This window comes from Acomys minous, assembly GCF_964271855.1.
Source record: "Acomys minous genome assembly, chromosome: 7".
In the NCBI taxonomy this organism is placed as follows: Eukaryota; Metazoa; Chordata; class Mammalia; order Rodentia; family Muridae; genus Acomys; species Acomys minous.
Window position 1 is genome coordinate 20,970,122 of NC_140488.1, and position 23,573 is coordinate 20,993,694.

Sequence of the window (23,573 nt, forward strand, 5' to 3'; positions counted from 1 at the left end):
AAGCCACCCTATCCCTCTGGGCCACACTGGAAAGGCCATTCTTCTAGGCGGCTCTTCACCCAGCTGCTCCCTGAGCTGTTACAGGAACAGTGGCCCCTCTAGGCAGAGATCCGACTTGAAATGATCAGAGAAGGGGTAAGCCGCCACACAGAAGGCCTGAAAAAGAAAGACTTCAGAGCTGGCCTCCTGAGCACTCCCCATCTCTACCCTATTCTGAGAGCTGCTGCCTGCTCCTAGAGTCCTTCCCACCTCTCCAGATCTGGTGGCACACAGCAGCCAGGCTGCTCGTGGCTGGGAGATGGGCTTCTGAGCCAGGGAGTGTCATCCAGGTGCTGCAGGGAGCCCGGGGAAGACAAGGAGGATGAGAGAAACAGCCTGTTGGGGGAAGAGATGGCTGCAACCAAATATTGTCTGTTCTTCCTTGTGTGCAGATGCAGAGCCTCAGGATTGCCCTCTGACCAGGTTAGGGGAGCCTGAGGAGCAGGCAGGCGCCAGTTCCCTGTCCCAGCCCTAACAGTGCTGGAGGCAGTTAGGAGAAGGGCTGTGCACAGCTGCAGAGAGTGTATTTAGACCTCCCTGTTAATAAGGGGGCAGGCCTGGGGATTGGTTCAGAAAAAAAATCTGTCCATTTTATCTGCCCACCTGACACAGGGAGAGATCAACAGACAAATCTTCACTTGCCTAGGGCCTTCCTGGGTGCTCACTGGACCAATCCCCTCCCATTTAGGGTTCAGGTGACATCTCAGAAGGCCTCTGCACAAAAGGGGACTGGAGGCCTGGAAGGTGGGGGCGGAGGGGGCTCCCTGTCAATGTGTTGTGATGAGCTGACCCTCCAAGATGCCTTGCCTACGTGGGAGAGCCTTGCCTACCTTTTTAGTTCTAGCAGCTGGGGTCTCTGTCTCACTCCTCCCAAAGCCTGAGGCAAGGGGCGGAGTTGAGTAGCAGCAGGTCTGGCGCCAAGGTACAAGCTGCTCAGGGAGGAGGTGGAGAGGCTGGGGGATGTTCAAGTGTGTGGCGGCCGGGCTGGGGGTGGAGCACTGAAGGTTGCAGAAAAGCGGGAGCCCAAGGGCAGAGCTGCACGCACCATGGCGTGGCGCCGCCTGGCTCTACGGCAGGTGAGCTGGCCAGCCAGACCTATGGAGGTGACTGTGGCCTTCCTGGGGGCCTCTGTGATGCTGAACATCTGCCTGTAGGTGTGGGCCAAATGAGCAGCCACCCTTCACGTGGCAGCCCCTCAGGCAAACAGGGCCACCCTTGCCCTCCAAGCCAGGCAGGCCCCATGAAAGACAGCTGGGCTGCACAGTACACAGAGACTGCTGCTGGGGGGTGGGGGTGGGGGTGGGGGAGGCGCACTGCCCAGGCCCAACCATTTTAGGTCTCCGCGAAGGGCCCAGGCCCATCTGTTTTAGGTCTCTGGGAAGGGCCCAAGGACCTGCATCCATAAAACACACACACACACACACACACACACACACACACACACACACACACACACACATACACACACACACACACACACCTGACCCTCCTGCTGTCACCCATCCTCCAAGTGTCCCCTGGTTTCTGGCCTTCATCCCCAGTTTTTTTGTTTGTTTGTTTGTTTTGTTTTGTGTGTGTGTGTGTGTCTTTTTTCAGCCTCCTCAAGCTGCAGAAGCCACCTTTTCTTTTCACTATCAGCTGCCTTGTCCCAGCCCTGTCCCCTCTTACCCATCACTTACTCAGCTTATCTTTTCCTACCCCACTCCCTGAGTCTCCTGTTCTCCCCTAGACTCCCACATTCCTCCCTAGTTTCTAATCCTAGCTGTCTCCTGCCCTCCCCGCCTTATCTCCCTGCTCCCAAGACTTCTTTCTCTAATGTCTAACCCTGTCTTTAGCCAAGTGATCTTATCAGCCTTCAGCCCTCTCTGGGCCTCCTGTCCTCTTCTGTGGCATCCTCCCTTCCTTCCCAGCTTCCAAGCACCCCCCACCAACCCCACCCCAAGCCTATTGTCCTCAATCCTAACCTCTTGTCTTCTTGAAACCTCCTGATGTCTCCTACCCTCCCTATGCACCCCAGGTCTTCCTGGAGCCAACTACCCTCACTTATTGTCCCCTGACTTCTGTGTTTCCCTTGAGCCTCTCACCATTTCCTGACCTTCAACCTTTCCTTTCCAAATTCCTGCCTTGTCTCTAGGTTTACGTCCTCTTGTGGTATCCCAAGAGCCTCTGAATCTCCAGCCTACCTCCCGTGGCTTGTAACATCACAGTTTCTGAACAAAGGCAAGTGGAATGCTTGTTTGACAACGGCCTGTAAAGGAACCCTCTCCCCACAAAAGCCAATGTCATAACCAGAGCTCAAAGTTCCAGAAAGACAGCTATTTGGCAATTGTAGAAGAAAAGCGGCTACCCCCTACTCCAAACACCCAGTGGCTGAAAAACAAAAAGACAACAGACTTCACAGTTAAAAAGAAGAAGGAGGAGGAGGAGGAGGAAGAGGAGGAGGAGGAGAAGAGGAAGAAGAAGAAGAAGAAGAAGAAGAAGAAGAAGAAGAAGAAGAAGAAGAAGAAGAAGAAGAAACAGCTTGTATAAAGGAAACAGTCTATTTCCCCCATTCTGCCCTAATGAAATTCGCTTTGTCCTTCAATGTCCTTGGCTACAAAACCTCTAGCCTGAAGCATGTAATCTGCATTCTTCTGAACTCTGGTCGTTGAATGACTGGATCCTGTGCCCTGATTATGGTGTGGCCAGGACATGAGATGCCACCTCTCTGTTAAGGTCAGCTGAGTTCTTATTCTCCCTGCAAAGTTAACTCTTACATACTCTTACAGTCTAGGCTACAGGATGAGGGTCTTTCTCTAAGACGAAAGTTTCCTTATAATTTCAATATAAATCAAACCCAGGTCCTCTGGAAGAGTGGCCAGTACTATTAACCACCAAGCCATCTCTCCAGCCCTGCACTTTACTTTTAATGTTCTTGTATACTTAATGTCTGTGTCTTCTGGCAAGAGTGCTCCTTTGCAAGTTTGGTGTGATGTATACTTTACAAATATGGCAAAAGCTGGCAGCTATAATACTCTGAAAGGAAGGAAGTATGCTGAGGGCCAGTTTCTTGTGTTATTTTATAATAAAATGACAGTGTGTGTGTGTGTGTGTGTGTGTGTGTGTGTGTGTGACACCACAGTTATTTGAATGTGTTTAATTTATATTTGGGATTGTTTTATCAGTATCTTTTCAAGTGCTGTGTGTGTAATCTCAAATGAGTCACTTGGCTGGCCATTTGACATTTGATAGTCACCATCCAGGTCCTCTAGCTGCTTTCTCCAGGCAGGACTGAAGCCAGTGTGGCTTCTAATTGTACCTGCTCATCATCAGCATATTCAGTTTTGTTGGATCTGCACCTTCTTGAAGTGCTTTTGAAAGGTCTTTATGCAAAGTTCAAGATGAAAAAAGGAACTTAGTATTTATGTGAGTTTACTCTATAAGTAGTTACACTACTTTAACATTAAAGTTTTTCATTTGAACAATTTTTTTTTGCTGACTTGTGTTGTTTCTGCTCCCCCAGATGCCATTGGAAACAAATGTTTGAAGCTTCTTTTGATCTCAAAATGCAGAACTTACTTAGTTGAGGCCTCACAATAGTGAGCGCCCTTACCCATCTGCCAACAGTGGGGTTTTAAACCATGGGCTTTTATTTTATGAAAGAGCTGTATGTTTACAACACTGTTATTCAATTAAATGTGGTCCTGGAGCTTTCAGGAGTTTGTGAGTTAAGAAAGGAGTTCTTATCTTCACTGCCCAACTAAAGAAAAAAAATTAATCTTAATAGGCTTTGTGCTTATTGCTTTATGAGAGTTATGGGGTTCAAATTGTCATCTACTTTAAAGTCTGATTTTATTTTTCTATTAAATTATTTATTTGTTTGTTTGTTTATTGGTTTTTTTGAGACAGGGTTTCTCTGTGTAATAGCCCTGGCTGTCCTGGACTCATTTTGTAGACCAGGCTGGCCTCAAACTCACGGGAATCCACCTGCATCTGACTCTCCACTGCTGGGATTAAAGGCCTGAGTCACCACACCCAGCTTCCATTAAATTATTTTCATACTATGGTCTTCATTGAACTTTGACTTCTTATACAAATGATTGTATAACTTTACCAAATACTGACGCAAGTTCTGTAATATAATCCACCTAAAACTGGTCACATTGTCCCATCGAATTTTGTTTTGTTTTGTTTTGGGGTTTTTCATTTGTTTGGTTCAGTTTTTTGTTTTTCATGACAGAATTTCTCTGTGTAGCCCTGTCTGTCCTGGACTCACTTTGTAGACCAGGCTGGCCTCGAACTCAGAGAGATCTGCCTGCCTCTGCCTCTTGGTGTGCTGAGATTACAGGTGTGCACCACCTCTACTGCTCCATTGAATGTTTTTTTATGTTCACAAATTCACAAAAGTGCTGGTCAATGATCACTGCTGAACATTGCTTAAAATTTCATTTCCCAAGTGAATTGCATGCTGAAATTCATATTATCTAATCCACTTCTGTTCCACTTTAAAGCCATATTGCCTTGAAAAATCATTCAGATTTTTCCATTTAAAACAAAGGAAACATGTCTTAAATTGATAGAGATTAGATATGATAAATATTGATTTACACTCAGAATTTTAGACTCACCAAGATAGGAAAGATATTTTCTTCAAGGTTGCCAAATGCAACTAGCCAAAACACTATGAATGTAACATTCATGTAATTCCTAATTGTTTTATGGTTCTTATGGCTGTATGTAGTTTATTGTATATATGTGTAATAATATAAATGTATATGTAAAAAAAGAAAAATAAGTTTTAAAAAGCTAAAGCTAATCACAGATTGTGAGCTAAAAACTAAAAGAAGGAAACACACATTTAGCTTGAGTTCTTTGTGTTCTCTGGAAGTGAGTGACACCTGCTCACATTTGCAGTTTTACTTATTTTACCTTTTCTTTGTATGCTGCAAATTTAAGACCAGGTCCTTCTATATGCTTTGTTGACGCTCTGTTCTTGGTCACTTACTCAGTGCATTTTGGCCAGTTATAGATTTCTGTCGTAGCTTCTCTCTGCTGCAAAAGGATGCTTCTTTGATGAAGACTGTAAACTACACTTAATCTATGGGTATATGGAGAAGCATTTACAATACAGTTGTAAGCTGTGTTGAGTTAGAAAAAAGGCAATAGTAAGTTATCTTCTAGTGCCTAAGATCTCTCCAACAGTGGGTAGTTAGCTAGGATTCCTTCCTATTGAGTGGGTGGGTCTTAGTCCAATTAGATGGCTGTTGGTTACCACTAGGATCTAAGTGCCACTATTTCACCATTAGGCAATCTTGCTGGACTAGTCACTGCTATGGTTCATAGGATAAAAACATTACTCTTCTTCCTTAGCAGCTTACATAGCACCTTGCTATACTATAAGAGGTATACTAGAAGATCTGGGAGTTCACTTATACACCAGTACCAGCTTGATTCTTCTAAGTACTGTGTCTTAGCTGTGTGGTGCTTTAACAATAGGGTCTTAATCTTTAAGTTCTGGGAACTAACCAAGGTCAAAGGCAGTAGCCCATATATTATTTTAGAAGTCTCTTCAACCAGTCGGCAGATACTCAATGGAATGTTTCCTGTGTCTGGCACTGGAATTTTTGTTGCCCTGTGTCAATGGTTCTCAACCTTCCTAATGCTATGACTCTTTAATATAGTACTTCATGTTGTAGGGACCCCCAACCATAAAATTATTTCATTGCTACATTATAAGTGTACTGTTGCTACTGTTGTGAATTGAATTGTAGATATCAGATATGCAGGATATTTGATATGCAACCCCCAAAGGGGTTGTGACCCACAAGGTGAGAAACACTGCTCTATGGATCTGGGGTTGGGAAGAGACATCATCACCTCATATGGCACAACTCCATATGTGTATAGTATATACATATACATTCCAAATTAAGCCTACTCAGATGTGGATCCCCGGTTCCAGGGACATTCCACTCCAGCAGCCAGACTTCGGGTTCCTACTGCTTCCCCAAGGGCAGCATCTGGATCTGGGAAACAGCATCCCAACCTCCAAATCAGAACTCTACTGGTTCCCCAGCAGAGACAGGCTGGAAAATAGGATCTTATAAGAGCCTGGTCCCAAGATGGCAGAACCCAGCAGAATCTGAGTGCCCCTGGGAGTTCAGCATGTGCTTGGCCAGCAACCCACAGGGTGGCTGGATTCATGAATTGGGAACTGCTCTACCTCAAAGCCCAGCAATACCATTCCTGAGTATATATCCAAAAGATGCCCCACCATACAACAAAGACACTTGCTCAACTATGTTCATAGCTTTATTCATAATAACCAGAATCTGGAAACAACATCGATGTCCCTCAGTTGAAGAATGGATAAAGAAATTGTGGTACATTTACACAATGGAATACTACTCAGCTATTAAAAACAAGGAAATAAGGGAATTTGCAGGCAAATGGATGGAACTAGAAAAGATCATCCTGAATGAGGTAACCCAGAGCCAGAAAGACACACATGGTATGTGCTCATAAGTGGATTTTAGCCATATAGTACAGGGTAAACATACTATAATGCACAGACCCAAAGAAGCTAAGTAATAAGGAGGATCCAGTGGAGGATGCTTAAATCTCACTAAGAAGTGAAAACAGAATAGACAGGAGTAGTGGTTGAATAGAAGGAAAAAGGTAGGAGAGGGATCACAGAGAGATCTGAGAGTGGAGATCAGACCTGGGGAAAGTGGATGTGGGAGTACAGAAGACCTGTAGAAAAAGAAAGAAACTGTGTGTGGAGGCGTTTCTGTGAGAAGCTGGAGACCAAAATCATGGTAGGCTCCTGGGAGGATATGAGGGTACTTTAGCAGAAATTCATAGTATCAGGGGTTATAGAGACTGAAGAGGATACCCTCTGACTACACAATTCTCCTAGTTGAGGAAGATGAACACCAAGCCACTCACGAAAACTTTAACTCAAAATTTACCCTGCCTGCAACATTTGCATGGATAAAGATAGAACAGATAGAGCAGAGATTGAGGGAATGTCGAACCAGTACCTGGACCAACCCAAGACCCACCCCATGGAAGAGAGCCAATCTCTGACACTATTAATAATACTCTGCTATGCTTGCAGACAGGAACTTAGCAGAATTGTTCTCTGGGGAGCTCCACCTAGCAACACTTAGAAACAAATGCTGAGAAGACACGTGGCCAAACATTGGGAGATGCTATGTGTAAGGAGTCTTGTAAAAAAAAAAAAGTGGGGGAATGAAAAAAGGACCTAGAGGTGACAGGAGCTCCATAAGAAGACCAATAGAGCCAAGTAACCAGGGCCCAGAGGGGCTTGCTGAGTCTGAAGCACCAACCAAGGACCATGCATGGACTGGACCTAGGCCCCGTACAAAGATGTAATCTATGGGCAGTTCAGGCTTCATTTAGGTCTTTAGTAAGGGGAGTGGGGGTTTTCTCTAGCATGAACTCTTTTGCCAGCTTTTTTTTAATCACTTCCCCCTGGCAGTGTTAAACTTAAGTCATCTAAGTTTATCCCTGAAAGCCCATTTGAGAGACAGAGTCCAAAGTCGATGCAAAAGCAAAGGAGTTTATTAGCTGACCTGTCGGGGTCCACAGTACCATAGAGATGGGAGACCTCGTCCTGCCAAAGATGAGGCTTTAAATACTTTTCACAGAAGCAGAACCCAGGACACAGTGTTTAGTTATCAAGTGATAGGCTAACAATAGGTGACCTTTTAGGTAAATGGGGGCCTGAGGTAGCAAATCCTAAGTGGGGGAGATAGCTTTCAGGTACATGGAAGTGGAGGCTTAGTGGAGAATCTTTAACCCATTCCCCTCAGTTTGTCCTTGTTATCAGCCTGCAATTCAACCTGTTTGCTCAGCTGGCCAACGCTAGGTCCGAGCCTCCTGGAATCTTCTGTTTCTTTAGCTAACAATATCACTGCTGAGCCCAGGCCATCTAGCTAATAATGTCCCTGCTCAACTCAGGCCATCTAGAATCTCACAGCAGGACTGCCTTGCCAGGCCACAGGGGAAGAGGACATGCTTAGTCCTGATGCAATTTGATGAGATGGAAATGGGGTTCCCCTCTTCTGAGGAATAGGGAAGAAGGAGGGGAAGAGGGAAGGAGGGTGGGACTGGGAGGTGAGGAGTGATGAGGCTATAGCAGCATGGAAAGTGAATAAATAAATTAATAAAAATAAAAATAAACTCATAGAGAGGAGAGATGTAAGAGATTAGAGTAATTATAATGTGCTTTATACACATGCAATTTTCAAAGAACAAACACAGTAAGATTTTTATATGCACTTACACACACCATTAGACACACTACTTTAAATCAGCACAGCATGCCAAGGCTTTCTCAGCACATGCATTATACTGTTTATCTCTGATCTTTTCCCCCTTTGGAATTGAAGCCAGGGACTTATGCACTCATAGCAAGCACTCCTCCACCCTGGCTGGCCCACAGCTTTAATGCTCTGGATGACCAATCATTTGTTCTCATCATGTAGCAGAGATTTGCTGTGACTTGATTAGCATCACCTGATGGTGCGTTTGACAGAATGACAGTATCTACATGGTATGTTAAAGGACCCTCATGCAGGGACTAATGATGGCGCTAGGAGAGTACCTGACTTGCATGCTTCAAAAATTGGCTTTTATCTCTAACAGGACACAAACAAATATGGTGGTACTCTGTCACACACACACACACACCCATCTAGTGGAGTCTGTGTGACAAGTGCTCCACAGGCCTGAGACTAAGACCCTCATTTTTAGGCTAAGACCCCCGAAGAGGCTAAGACCTCCTGGACAGGGGTCGATGTTCCGGCCAGCAGAGAAACTGCAGTTTCAAAACTCTCTTTGCTGGGAGCTATTTTCTAATTCTCTCTAAATTCTAACTGCATTTCACTCCCAAGGTGGGGACTCCTCAAGTGTAGCAGTGGTTGCTATGAGACCCTGGCCCGGGACTGCAGCCAGGGACAGTCCATGGCCGAAGGAGTTCTGCTTCACTTCCACTTATTAAAAGAAACATGACTAGAAATAATCATTAGTTACTAAGTTATACTATGGCCTACAAAGAAATGGAGTATTTCAAAAGACTCCAGGTAGAAGGAACGAGAAGAGTAGAGAAACATCCTGGCACACAGGTGCTGGGCACAAGTTTTGTTAGGGAGAGGACGTTGGCCCTAGGCGAAGAAAGCACATACGTATTGATATCAAGCCAGTAACTTAGGAGAGAAGACGTCAAGAGGTCTTTCTGCTATGTACTTTGTATTATTTCATTCAAAGCTGTAATTCAAAAAATGGCAACACAGTAACTTCGCATTCTGTATCTGTACTGTGTATGGTTGATTGCTCACTGACTTCCGTGAGACTGCTCTGGGGAAACTGTAACCTCCACAAACCTCCCTGTTTCAGAAGAAGAAATGCATATAATGTTAGACTACTTGGCTGCAAAATGCACTCAGATGGTAACTCCAACTTGAGTTGCCTCTATTTGTCAATGCCTTATTTCTGTTCACCAATGCTCCAAGAACTCCCGATCCCAAGGACCTATCCCCGACTGAGCTCATGGTCTCTGGCAGTACTCAGGAGGTAGAGGCAGGAGAATAAAAAGTTCATTATGCAGCTACATAGTAACATCAAAGCTAGCCTGGGGGCTGGAGAGATAGCTCAGAGGTTAAGAGCACTGGCTACCCTTCCAAAGGTCCTGAGTTCAATTCCCAGCAACCACATGGTAGCTCACAACCATCTATATTGATATCTGGTTCCCTTTTCTGGCAGGCAGGTGTTACATGCAGACAAAACACTGTAAACATAAATAAATAAATCTTTTTTTAAAAAGACAGAAATATCTTGACTGAAAGTCAAACTAACTTTGTTTATTGAGTTTTATTCAAGAAAAAAAAATATATATTAATCTTTGCTGTTCTCATCATATATCCTGGCCCAAAACTCCAGCAAAAACCTTCTGCTTTACCAGAGGCTATGCCAACTGGCACCCAGAAGCTCAAGTAAGCACTACACACACACACACACACACACACACACACACACACACACACACACACACACACACACACACACCACCTGCAGACTGCCAACACTCCCTCAGTGCCTATCCATCCTATTCTCAACTACATATAATCGTCACTGTCCTGATCACTAAATCTTGGCCCACAACTCTGGAAGAAGCCACCAGAGGCTAAGCTGGCACCCAGAAGTGCAGGTAAGTCCCTTCTACATGCAGACCACCAATACCTCTTCCTAGCTGGGTCAGTCTATACTCAACCACCTCTTCTTTTTTTTGTCACCATATCCTGGCCTACAACTTTGGTGGAAGCCCCCTGTTCCATCAGGGGCCGTGCCAGCTGCCAGAATCCCAGGTAGGTTGGCCACCCATAGACCACACTCACTTTCTCAGTACTTTCCCCACCCAGCCCCAACTAGCCCTCCCCTCATCATCATCACATCTTGGACTTCAACTCCACAAAGTACCCTGATGGACCAGAGGACACTCAAGGCCACTAGAACTATATTCCTACAGCAGATAGACAACTTTAGTGAAGTGTCTAGATGCAAGATAAACCAAAAAAAAAAAAATTAGTAACCCCCTATATACAAATGACAAATGGACTGAGAAAGAAATCTGGGAAACAACACTTTTTACAATAGGCACAAATAATAGAAAATACTCTGTGATAAGGTCTACTCAAGCAAGTTAAAGATTATTGTGATAAAAACTTCAAGTCTTTGAGGAAAGAAATTATAGACGATATCAGCAGGTAGGAAGATCTCCCACGCTCATAGAGTGGTAGGATTTACCATAGTCAAAATAGCCATCCTACCAAAAGCAGTCCCAAGATTCAGTGCGGTCTCCATCAAAATTCCAACACAGTTCTCTAAAGAGTATGAAAGAACAATAATTAATATGGAAAAAATTTAAATCCAATATAGCTAAAACTATTCCATACCATAAAACAAGATCTGGAAGTATCACCATCCCTGATTTTAAGCTGTATTACAGAATTGTAGTAATAAAAACTGCATGGAATTGGCATAAAAACAGAAAGGATGCTCAAAGGAATCAAGTTGAAGACCCAGACATACTTGATTTTTTATAAAGATGCTTGATTTTTTTTTATAAAGAAACCAGAAATACACAATGGAGGGGAAAGCATCTTCAACAAATGGTGCTGGTCTAACTGGATATCTGCATGTAGAAGAATGCAAATAGACCCATATTATATCACCCTGCACAAAACTCAAGTCCAAGTGGATTAAAAATCTAAACATAAAACCAGATAAACTAAATCTAATAGAAGAGAAATTGGGGAAGAGCCTCGAACTCATTGGCACAGGAGACAACTTTCTGAACAGAACACCAACAGCTCAGGCTATAAGATCAACAATTATTCAATGGGATTTTATGAAACTGAAAAGCTTCTGTAAGGCAAAGGACACTGTCAACAGAGTAAAACAACAACCTACAAAATGGGAAAATATTTTTTCAGACTCTACACCTGACCAGAGGGCTAATATCCAAAATATATAAAGAATTCAAGAAATTAAACACCAGCAAACCAAGTAATCCTATTAAAAATGAGCTAGATGTCTAAACAGAGAATTCTCAACACATGAATCCAAAATGGCTGAGAAACACTTAAAGGACCAGAGAGACAATTGGTATTGGGCTAGGTAAACTAAGGGCAAGGTAGAAGTCTAGAGCAACAGAAACTCCCAGGAATCTATTAGGGTGACTCGAATTAAGACTTTTAGTAGTGGAAGATACAGAGCCTGAAAAAGCCATCTCCTATAACCAGGCAAGACTTCCAGTACAGGGTTAGGAACACCAACCCTACCACAAAAACTTCAACCTACAGTTTGTCCTGCCAGCATGATATGCTGGAGTTAAGATGGTACAGAAGAAAAAAAAGGAAAAAAAAAAAGAAAAAAAGATGGTATAGAAATTGTGGGAGTGGCCAATGAATGACTAGTCCAGCTTGAGACCTATGTCACAAGAAGAAGCCTACCCTGACACTTCTTGGAAGACCAGAAACCATAGGTTGGGTGGCCCAGAGACCTACGGTAGAACCAAATATGATTAGCAAAAAAGACTGTCAATGAAATGATGCCTAATGATATCCTGCTATGCTCATAGATTGGTACCTAACCCAATTGTCACCAGAGTGACTTCATCCAGCAACTGATAAAACAGATGCAGAGACCCACAGCCAAAAATTAGTTGTAGTTTTGGAAATCCTGCTGAAGAGGGGAAGGAATGATTGTAGGAGCCAGAGGAGTCAAGGACATCACAAGAAAACCCACAGAATCAACAAACCTGAACTCAAAGGGGCTCGCTGAGACTGAACTGACAATCAGGGAGCCTGCATGGGCTTAACCTAGGCCCCCTGAACACTCCTTCATTGCTGGTGAGAATGCAAACTTGTACAATTACTTTGGAAATCTATCTAGCACTTTCTCCAAAAACTGGGAATAGGGTTTCCTCAAGACCCACCTATACCACTCCTTGGAATATACCCAGAAAATGCTCCACCTCACAACAGGGACATTTGTTCAATCATGTTCATAGCAGCCGTATTCATAATAGCCAGATCATGGAAACAGCCTAAGTGTCCCTCAGTAGAAGAGTGGATAAAGAAACTGTGGTACATTTAAACTATGGAATACTACTCAGCTATAAAAAACAAGGAAATTCCAAATTTTGAGGACAAATGGATGGGACTAGAAATGATCATACTGACTGAGTTAACCCAGAAGCAGAAAGAATCACATGGTATATACTCACTTATAATTGAGCACTAGCCCAAAAGGCATGTCCCATGAAAGTCTTCACTTACCAGGAGATTGGGATAGATGTGAGGACATCACACTGGGACTCTTGGTAAGAGAAATATAAGAGATGGGGAAATAGAAGGATCCAGAGGATCTTAGAAACCTACAAGAAAAACCTCATAACAGGTGGATCAGGTCCCAGGGGCATCTGCTCAAACAATTCCACTAACCAAGGACATTACAAGTAGTAAACATCGACCCCCTACTTGGATCTAGCCAATGGACAGGACAGTCTCCACAGTTGGGTGGAGAGCAGGGACTAACTCTGACATGAACTCTGGTGCTCCATATTTGACGACCTCCTCTTGGTGGGGAGGCCTGGTGGCACTCAAAGAAAGAATAAGCAGGCTATCAAGATGAGACTTGATAGCCTATGACCATAAAGTGGGGGAAGAGATCCCTCTCAGTCTTAGACCTAGGGAAGGGGAATAGGGTGAAAGTGGGAGGGAGGGAAGAATGGGAGGATACAAGTGATGGGATAACAATCGAGTTGTAATCTGAATAAATTAATTAAAAAATAAATTTTAAAAAACCTAGGTCCTATGTGTATATGTTATAGTTGTTAGCTTGGTGGTTTTGAGTGACTCCTTACAGAGGGAGCAGGGGCTACTTCTGATCTTTTTGCCTGCTTTTAGGATCCTTGTCTGACCTTAATATGAGGGGAGGTGCCTAGTCTTATTGCAACTTGATATGATAAATTGGGTTGACATCCCTGGGAGGCCTTCCCTTTTCTGAGGGAAAATAAGGAGGAGTGGATGGAAATGGAGGAGGTAGAGGGAGATGGAGGCAGTGGGGGCAGAGGGAGGGAAAGCTAAGATCAGGATGTAATATATGAGAGAATAAAATAATAAATAAAAATTATAATCTCAAAAAAGGGAAATGTTCAACATCCTTAGCCATCAAGGAAATGCAAATCAAAACAACTTTGAGATTCTATCTTACACCTGTCAGAATGCCAAAGATAAAACACACACACACACACACACACACACACACACACACACACACACACACACACACAAGACAGCTGGGCATGGTGGTGCATGCCTCTAATTCCAGCAACTTGGGAGACAGAGGCAGACAGATCTCTATGAGTCTACAAAGCAAGTCCAGGACAGTCAAGGCTACACAGAGAAAACCTATCTCAAAAAAACAAAACAAAAAATTAAAACTAAACAAACAAAACAGCTCATGCTGGCAAGGATGTAGATCAAGGGGAACACTCATCCTTTCTTGATGGGAGTGCAAATTTGTGCAACCACTGTGGAAATCAATCTGGCACTTTCTCAGAAAATTGGAAATAGCTTTACTTCAAGACCCAGCTATACCACTCCTGGGTGGTAACCCAGACACAGAAAGACAAACATGGTATGTACTTACTTGTAAGAGGACATTAGCTGTTAAGTAAAGGATAATCATGCTACAATCCACAGACCCAGAGAGGCTAAGTAACAAGGAGAGACCAAGGTAAGGGGATGCATGGATCTCCCTTGGAAGCGAAATAGAATAGGTTTTGCTTGTGGACTGGGGGCCGGTGGGAATGGGAACAGGAGGGACCATGAAGTGTGTGGGAGAGATGGGTGGAGTTGGAGGGCACTTGGGGGGTGACATAGAAACCTAGTACTATAGAAACTCCCTTGAATCTATGAGAGTGATCCTAGTGAGGTTTCCCAGTAATAGGGGATACGGAGCCCAAACTGGCCATCTTTTATAATCAAGCAAGGCTTCCAGCAGTGGGGATGGGATATCAACCCAGCCACAACCTTCAACCAACAATCTGTTCTGCCTAAAAGATGTCCTGGAGTAATGGTGTGGCAGAACTTGTGGGAGTAGCCAAACAATGACTGATCTAATCTGAGACCCACATCATGAGAAGGATGCCACACCTGACACTGTCTGGATCACCAGGAACTAGAGGCCGGACAGCCCAGAGACCCAAGACAGAACCAAACATGAATGGCAAAAAAGAAGAAGAAGAAGAAGAAGAAGAAGAAGAAGAAGAAGAAGAAGAAGAAGAAGAAGAAGAAGAAGAAGAAGAAGAAGAAAATGATTCCTAATGATATTTTGCTATACTCACAGTTTGGTGCCTAGCCCAATCCAGCAACTGACAGGCAGAGATGCAGAGACGCACAGTCAAACACTAGGCAGAACTCAGGGAATCCTATGGAAGACGGGGAGGAAGGATTGTAGGAGACAGAGGGGTCAAGGACACCACAAAAACACAGGCTACAGAATCAACTAAGCAGGGTTCATAGGGGCTCACAGAAACTGATGTGACAAACATGGACCCAGTATGGGTCTGTGCTAGGAGCTCTAAATATATCTTATCAGTGTTCTTGTGGACTCCCAAGAGTGGGAGTAGGGGTGACTCAGACCTTTTTGCCTGTGCTTGGAACCATTTCCTCCTACTGGGTTGCTTCATCCAGCCTTGATATGAGGGTTTGTGCTTAGTCTTATTGTAACGTGTTATGCCATGCTTAGTTGAAATCCCTGTGAGATTTGCTCTTTTTGGAAGGGAAATGGAGGAGTAGTGGATCTGGGAGAGAGGCGAGGTGAATGGGGAGGGACCAGGAAGAGTGGAAAGAGAGGAAACTGCCATCTAGATGAAATCTATGAGAGAGAAAAAAAAATCAAAAATACAAAAATATTCATGCCTATCTCTCTTAGAGAAGGTGGAGATACGCAATAGTGCCTATTGAACGATTGAATTACCTCTTAACCCCTTTGGACTTAAATTTGGCCTTCTGTCCATGCACGGACTCCAGTGACACAAACTGCGCTTTACTGTCTTACTTTGATTACTACTGCTGTGATGAAACCCCATAACAAAAGCAACTTTGAGAATAGGGTTTACTCATCTAGTACTTCCATATCCATATCCATTGTTCATCACTGAAGGAAGTCAGAATAGGTACTCAAACAGGGCAGAAACCTGGAGGCAGGAGCTGATGCAGAGGCTATGGAGAGATGCTGCTTACTAGCTTGCTCCCTAACACTTGCTCAGCCTACTTTCTTATAGAACCCAGGCCCACCAGCCCAGACCTGGGACCACCCACAATGGCTGGGCCCTCCTCCATAAATAATTGATTGTGAAGATGTCCTACAGCCCAACATTATGGAGGCATTTTCTCATTTGGGATTCCCTCCTCTCAGATGATTCTAGCCTGTGTCAAGTTGACATAAAATTAATCAGCACAGTTACTTACTTGCTGTGGGCCTCAACACATAACCATTTGGGATTCGTTTTGGCCGTCTGTGCATCCTGTAGGTCTCCTTATCCATATACTGGCCAGGTGTGCTGTTTCAGATCCACTTGAGAGAACAGTAGTGTGCCGTGCTTCTCAGCTTCCCCATGAGGCAGGTGCAGCTGCTCTCACGGAACCCTGGGCAGGCCTATCATAATCTGTACTCTGCTGTCATCTTGGAGTCAGGTGGTGCCGGCAGGGTGCTGACACACAGGCCAGGCCATGTGATTTGATGGACGCAGCACTTGTGCTTCTCCTCCAGGGTCTGAGAGACCTATGTGGGAGTCAAGGATCACCTTATCTTGAGAATGATCCTCCTGTGAATCCAAATGAACGCATGTCCTCCAGTCCAGTACTTTAAGACTTGGGACCTTAAGGGGAAGAATTATTCTTTCAGGCATGTTGACAATGCATTTTCTGGAGGGATTGCTTCTGGAATTCTTTTGTTTATTTATTTATTTTGGTATGCAATGTTGAGTATTCACAATAATTAAATTTAACCTTTGAGTTTCTGAATCTCAAAATCAAAGCAGTCCTATAGAAGCTGTGAACTCCGTACAACTATTTCACTCTCAGTTATTGATTTATATGAGCCGATTCATCATCTGGGGCTGTAGCTTTGGGACTGATTTTAGCCTGGACACTGATATTCTTATGTGAAGAATCTGCATTTGTAATTACATGAAGAATTCTATGGTTTCACATATGAGGCTCTTTCAACAATGTATTGCTATGTCTGTATACTTGGGTTGAAAAACAGCAATGCCAAACAATTGGAATGTTCTGTAGGCACCTTTCCATTCACATCCCTCCTCATCCTTCCCTTTGGTCTGTGAAAATAAATGCCAAGACCAAAGGCCTGCTACATCTCATTATCATTCTGTTTTTAGCACTGAATATATTTAACAAAACAGCTACCAAGCTGCCCAAGACATTTGCTTGTTCATGTTGTCTTGTAAAAATGATTGTCCCCTTTTCTGAGAAGGGGAAGGGAGAAGTGGGAGAAGTGGGACCAGGAAGAGAGGAGGGAGGGGGCTTTGGTTGGGATGTAAAGTGAGTAAATAAACTTAATAAAAAAAATATCTTCACGAGGCATGGTGGTGCATGCCTTTAATCCCAGCACTCAGGAGGCAGAGGCAGGAAGATCTCTGTGAGTTCGAGGCCAGCCTGGTCTACAAAGCGAGTCCAGGACAGTCAAGGCTATCCAGAGAAACTCTGTCTCCAAAAAACCCACCACCAACAAAAATACCTTCACAAGAAGAACACAGCCTATGGTACTGGGTGGACTCAGACTCAGGTGGGCTAGCAGAGATTAGGGAGCCTATATGGGTCTGGCCTAGGTCCTCTGCATATATGTTGTGGTATTGTAGCTTGGTGTTCTTGTGGACATCCCAGAAGTCAGAGTGAGGGCTGTCTCTGACTCTTTTGCCTGCCTTTGGGATCCATTTCCACCTATAGGGTTACCTCATCCAGTCTTGATGTGAGAATGTGTGCCTGGTCTTATTGTGGCTTGTTGTGCTGTATTTGTTGGTATCCCTGGAGGGCCTGCTCTTATCTAGGGGAAGTTGAGGGCACTGGATGCAGGACAGAGTTGGGGAAGAACTTGAAGGAAGGGAGGGGAGGCCACAGTTGGTATATAGTTGGGATATACAGGAGTGAATGGAAAGGGAAAAAATGACCATCTTCTTAGAATAAAAAAGATTTTTTTATTTTGCAGAAATGGCTGACTACAATATAGTAGATCAATGATAATGAATAAAATCATAACCAAGTGAGACATAGCTCTTCCATGTGTATCCAACCATGAACTACAAGGAGAATGCAACTTCAGTAATTCTGTGTGTTTCTGGCTGTCGGTGCCAGCCTTCCCTCTAGAAGAGGACCTGCTGGACCCTTCCTAACTCACTTTCCTTGTCATGCTGAGCTCTTCCTATCATTTATTCTTTGACCTTAGATCACACTCAAGAAATGTGATGAAAAATAAAATCAGTCTAACTACATCCACCTGAAAACCTCAGTTATTAAGAGTATTAAAAATCAACTGAGCCAGCATGTGGTGGCACACAGCTTTAATCCCAGCATCCGAGAGGCAGAGGCAGGCAGATTTCTTTGAGTCTGAAGCCAGCCTGGTCTACAGACTGAGCTCCAGGACAGTCAGGGCTACACAGAGAAATCCCCTCCCAAAAAAGAACCATGGTTTAATAAAATAATGCCTAATAAAGATACAGTGAAAATTGTCCTGTGCCATGAACACATAGAAATCCTTACAGTAAATGGAGAATTACTTTGTTTCGATGGAGAGAAGAGCCTTATTATTCAACTCTCAGATTACTTCAAAAATATCTTTTTATGTTGCCACATTAGCAGGTTGATAAAGAAGCCATCAAATTTTTACTCAGTGAAGTAAATATCATGTGTCCAGTCTTAACTTCTCCTGGATCTAGGCTTTACTCAGCTGCTGTAGATACTGTTGATGCAATCACGGCCGAAGGAAAGCAACGCACTTTATATGTCAGAGTCACAAAGGCGTCTGCAGAAGATATTGAGAAAGTCAACAAATAGATTAAATGATAGGCTGCGGCATATGAAGGCATGTAAGTGAACCTCAAAAGGAATGTGCTTGGGCTAAATATGAATATTGTGCTATACTTGTGTTTGTATCTGTGTGAGACAGCATGAAGACAATACCTCTGTGGCTGTGCTGAATACATTTTTTGGATGTTAAAAAAAAATATCTTATGCACTGACATCCAGAACTTGCTGAAGGATTTTAGATGGGTGCACTTAGATTGAAATTGTCTCTTTCTTTGGGAAGCTCCTTAAATAGCAAGGTAAACAATCCAAAATAGGAAGTCCCTAAAACTGACCATATCCACTAGGCCCCTTCTTTCCAAGGGTAAGCAATAAAGTCTGAGAGTTACTCTCAGACAAACCAAGCTGCAAAGAAGACTCAGAGAAGATGAGCTGCAACAACAACCAAAAAGACCCTGAGACCTGACCAGCTGCCTGGTAGAGGTAGAAACCAGCCGAGCTGTGTGGAAGAGCTTCAGACGCACTGAGGCACTTGGAAAGGGCACTCTCAAACCTGTTGAGCTGCCTGTAGGCTCAGCCTTGTATTCCAAGTTTCTAGCTTTTGTGAGCCGTCACCACTGCTGGGGTGGGTTTTGGTGATGCAATTATATGTGAGTCATTTCTGCCCTGTAAGTAACCCTTCACCCATATTCCTATAATAACTTGAAAGAATGTATTGGGCTTCTAAAAAAACAAAAACAAAACCCAAAACAACAACAAAAACAACCACAGAAGCTGGTTCTCCTTTGACTGAGCATTTCCAGCCAGTGGCCATGGGTATAGGAATATCCGGGCATGTTCCACCCACCTTTTCCTCAGTGGGACAAGTGCCTTTAAGACAAATTCAATCGGAGTACAGGCAGATAGAAGACAGGAATGGAAAAGGACCCTGAGAGGCTAAGTTGTGATGTCTGATAAGGAGCCAGAAGAGACTAGGCTAAAGGCTAACTGTCACTGGGTTGCAGGCACAGAGAAAGAGATAGCAAGAGGTGCAGAACTGCTCTACAGGGGCAGAGGATTCAAAAAATCAGGAAACTCCCGGGGCTCTTGTGTGTTTGTTTGTTTTGGGGTTGGGTTTTTTTTTTTTTTTTGAGGCCAGTTTTCATTATACAGACTAGGCTGTCAAGAAACACAGTATCCTCTTAACTCAGCCTTTGAAATGCTAGGATAAAAGGTCCACACCAACATGTTCAGCCTTTAAATGTCATTTTTAAATAAACTGGAGAGGCCGGGTGTGGTGGCACATGCCTTTAATCCTAGCACTCAGGAGGCAGAGGCAGAGGCAGAGGCAGGTGGATCACTGAGTTCGAGGCCAGCCTGGGCTACAAAGCGATTCCAGGACAGCCAAGATAACACAAAGAAACCCTGTCTCTCTCTGTCTCTCTCTCTCCCTCTCCCTCTCCCTCTTCCTCTCCCTCCCTCCCTCCCTCCCCCCCATCTGTCTCTCTCTCTCTTTTAATGATTTCTTTATTTATTATGTATATAGTGTTCTCCCTGCATGTACTCCTGTATGCCAGAAGAGGGCACCAGATCTCATTATAAATGGTTCTGAGCCACATGTGGTTGCTGGGAATTGAACTCAAGACCTTTGGAAAAGCAGCCAGTGCTCTTAACCACTGAGCCATCTCTCCAGCCCGAGAAACCCTGTCTCAAAAAAAAAACAAAAACAAAAACAAAACAAACAAAACCCTGGAATGTATTCTGGAATTGCTTTTCATTTTAATTTTCAATTTAATTCATTTTTCACCTTTCTCGTCACTTAGGCTTGCCTATATCCTCATTTAATCCACTTCTTGGCTTTCTGTTTCTTGATGTCATTTTCTGTTTTTTAATATACATACAAATACATGATTAATGATTATTCATTCATATGTATGGATAAAGAAGAGGAGAGTGAATTTGGGAAGATATAGGGACAGGGGACAGACATGGGAAGAGTAGAAGGGAGGAGAAGATGGAAAATGTCTGTGTGTGTGTGTGTGTGTGTGTGTGTGTGTGTGTGTGTGTGTGTGTTCAGAGACCAGAAGAAAGTTTCAGATCTCCTGGGTCTAAGGCTACAGAAAGTTGTAATCCACTTGAACTGGGTACTGGGAACCAAACAGGCTCTCTGAGAAAGCACCTGCTGTTTCTTTTTAAGTTTTTAAGTAAAATATAACTACATCATTTCAACATCCTCTTCCTCCCTCCTACCCTTCCCATTTCTGCTCTCTGCCTCTATATCTTTCCAAATTCACTCCATCTTCTCTTTAACCACTGTTACATATACATATGAATAAATAAACTTAAATATAATTTGTCATTTCTTTTCTCCAACATGTTTTTATTTATTATTTGAGAAATTCTCAACATTCCCCGAGATCATACTCACCTTCCTTTCCTTCAAGGTTCACCCCCAACCCTTGCGGCCTCCCAAAAGAAAGAAAGAAAGTCCAACTTGTGTTGCCCAAATACTTATTGGAGCATGGTCAAATTCCCAGTGGCCAGCCCCTTAAAGAAAACTAACTCTTTTCCCACTTGCACCCCCTGCCACATGCTGGAGACCATGTAGACAGTCCATGCTGTCACCAGAAATCATGACTAACTCCATGACCTGTGCTCCCATTGACTGTAAAGGGCAAGGAAGCTACTTTTGCCATGCTTTTGATGACTGCTGCCTCATAATTGAGGAGGGACATAGAAAGCTTCTATGACAACCCCTAGCCCCACCCCAGCTTCATCCCCCCCCAAAAAAAAGTAACAACCTAGACAGGAAGGCCTCAAAGAGAACTCTTAAATTTTTGGACAAGGATGCTGAAGTGTAGCTCTTCACAATTTGTCATTTCTTTCTTTCTTTCTTTCTTTCTTTCTTTCTTTCTTTCTTTCTTTTTTTTTTGTCATGCCTAATTTCTTAAACAATATCCATGTGGAATTTCTTAAAGTGAATATGATTTGGTTAGCATGCCCATTGGTGGATAAAGCTTTTGTAATGGGAGGCATTGCACCAATACTCATAGTTATAAGCTATATGCCCTTTAGCTAAAGGAATTCTTTGTCTGAATAGGTTTGTTTATCATGGCACAATTGATTGCATGACACTTCTCTGGGAATAATGATCAACTCCAGATGGCATGTATTCTAAAATCTCAACCTCTGCTTTGTTTTCATCAGGGCAGTCAGCTGGGCTTTATAGTTGGATACAATGGATGTCTCTCTAAAATGGAGGAGAGGTTTGGGTACTGAATGACTGTGTACTGGCGAGTTTACATACACAATTACATTTCAGACTAGTGGTGGGAGACATGATGTTGCAATGCAACTTCCTCATCCTCACTGCATCTTAGATCCCACAAGAGGAATGTCAAGATGGATACAATCTTCTGCCTAATACAACCCAAGAAAGCCAACTCAAGAAACCCACAATGCACCAAAAGCAGTTGCGATGAAGACTAGTTTAATGGATCAAACATGAGAGTGGCTTGCTATTTTTAAACTATTTTTAAAACATGTATTTCAAGTAGACATAAGTAAACATAAATTTTGGCAAAGGCCTCTCTAGCATGGAAAGGGCACTTCATGTTATGGTCCAAACCCATTCAAATATATCCTATCATTTCTGGGCCTCCCAAGCTGTCTGTCAATTAACTAGAATAGTACATTACTGGAGGGATTGCAGCATGTTAATTTCTTAGGTGGTACCAGGTCCATGTTTGGTTCTGGTGAGCTGGGACTAGCTTCAGGTTTTTCTTTATCCATGAATGGTACTATCCAACAGCCTCAAGATAACTGAGAAAATCTGAAAAAGATGAAGCCATATCATCAGGTCAAATCAGAGGCCTCTTTATTACTGTCTCCTCCCTTTTTTGTCTCTCTGTCTACCTCTCACACATACATGGTACATAACAATAGCCAAAGTTCCTTTAAGACGCAGTTTGATTTTCGATAGCCACCTTATCATATCCCACATTACCATATCTCACATGATCATATCTTTTTTCCTGTCACATACAGCAATCAATGTTTACAAGCTCTATTCTGTTCCAATAACACATTTCAATTTCTGGTTCTTTTTAAAAAGACATTCTCTCTCTCTCTCTCTCTCTCTCTCTCTCTCTCTCTCTCTCTCTCTCTCTCTCTCTCTGTGTGTGTGTGTGTGTGTGTGTGTGTGTGTGTATGCCGACAGATTACCTGTGGCGATCACAAGACACCCACTATGTGGATTCTAGGGACTGAACTCAGTTCATCAGTCTTTGCAGCAAGCAACTGGTTGAGCCGTCTTTCTAGCCCTCAATTCTTTCTTCTTTTTCTAAATGGAGCCTTCATGCCACATGCTAACTGCTACATTTCTCTTTAATCCAAGTTTTAGAAAAGCAGGCTATGCCAGCACTCGGGAGGTAGAGGCAGGCCGACCCCTATGAGTTAGAGGCCAGCCTAGTCTACAAAGCAAGTCCAGGATAGGCAAGGCTACACAGAGAAATCTTGCCTCAGAAAACCAAGAAAAAGAAAAGAAAGAAAAGCAAGCTAATGTCTGCATTTCTCTCTGCATCTTTCATGAACAAAGTTACAGAGAAACCAGTACAAAGGTTGCAGGAAGAAAGGGATGGAATTCCCAGGACTGCTGACTCATTTAGTTGACATCTAGAGAAAACAGGGAAGGTCAACCAAAGAATCAGGACACAGTTTACAGCACAGAGGTCTGGATGGTGACATAGAAAAGCACAATCCAGAAATCCAGACATTCATGATGCTGACACCCTGGACATTATTTACAGGAGCATTTTTCTTACCAGCTTAAACACAGTACCTAATATGGTCAGAACATAGTCAACATCTAAGTTTGAAAATGGTGGTGGTGGTGGGGGTTCACGGGAATGATGTGTTACCTGTTTGTCAGGATGGTGG

The 23,573-nt window shown here is 43.4% G+C and overlaps 1 pseudogene across 1 annotated transcript; it reads left to right on the top strand.

Annotated features, from left to right (window-relative positions):
• Positions 1-1,085: 1,085 nt before the first annotated feature.
• On the top strand, positions 1,086-18,692 carry LOC311602093 (malignant T-cell-amplified sequence 1-like; annotated as a pseudogene). Its single transcript has 3 exons — positions 1,086-1,115; positions 18,079-18,180; positions 18,304-18,692. The product of its transcript is annotated as a malignant T-cell-amplified sequence 1-like (transcript).
• Positions 18,693-23,573: the final 4,881 nt, after the last annotated feature.